This window comes from Seriola lalandi, unplaced genomic scaffold, assembly GCF_002814215.2.
Source record: "Seriola lalandi dorsalis isolate HSWRI2012SDOR001 ecotype SW California unplaced genomic scaffold, Sedor1 jcf7180002054564, whole genome shotgun sequence".
NCBI classification, from domain to species: Eukaryota; Metazoa; Chordata; class Actinopteri; order Carangiformes; family Carangidae; genus Seriola; species Seriola lalandi.
Window position 1 is genome coordinate 586480 of NW_019525117.1, and position 741 is coordinate 587220.

The 741-nt window shown below is 39.3% G+C and overlaps 1 protein-coding gene across 1 annotated transcript in view; it reads right to left on the reverse strand.

Annotated features, from left to right (window-relative positions):
- LOC111662537 (uncharacterized) overlaps positions 1-741 on the reverse strand; it is a 43470-nt gene that overhangs the window by 6240 nt on the left and 36489 nt on the right. The gene's annotated exons all lie outside the window — the stretch shown is intronic.

The following is a 741-nucleotide window of genomic DNA, read 5'->3' on the forward strand; positions in this document are numbered from 1 at the left end:
CAAAGTCAGGATCAATGATCAAAGATCGATCATCAGACCAATCAGACTGATCGATCAACCAACCAATCAGGCCGATCGAATAGACCAATCAAACTGATTAATCAACAGACCGATCAATCAAATTGATCAACAAACTAATCAAACGGATAGATCAGCCATCAGAGGAGTTGAATCAGTGGAACTGCTTCTGTTCTTGATGTCAACTGTTTCATCTTTGACCTGAGTTCTCTCTGTAGAGGAGACAGAAGACAGTGAGAAACAACGAGAGACAAACAATCAGAGACAAACAACCAAAGACAAACAACTAGAGAAAAACGACTGGAGACAAACAACCAAAGACAAACAACTAGAGAAAAACGACTGGAGACAAACAACCAGAGACAAACAACCAACCAGAGACAAACAACCAACCAGAGACAAACAACCAGAGAATAACAATCAGAGACAAACAACCAGAGAAAAACAAACAAACTAGAGACAAACAACCATAGACAAACAACTAGAGAAAAACGACTGGAGACAAACAACCAAAGACAAACAACTAGAGAAAAACGACTGGAGACAAACAACCAAAGACAAACAACTAGAGAAAAACGACTGGAGACAAACAACCAAAGACAAACAAACAACCAGAGACAAACAACTAGAGAAAAACGACTGGAGACAAACAACCAGAGACAAACAACCAACCAGAGACAAACAACCAGAGAATAACAATCAGAGACAAACAACCAGAGAAAA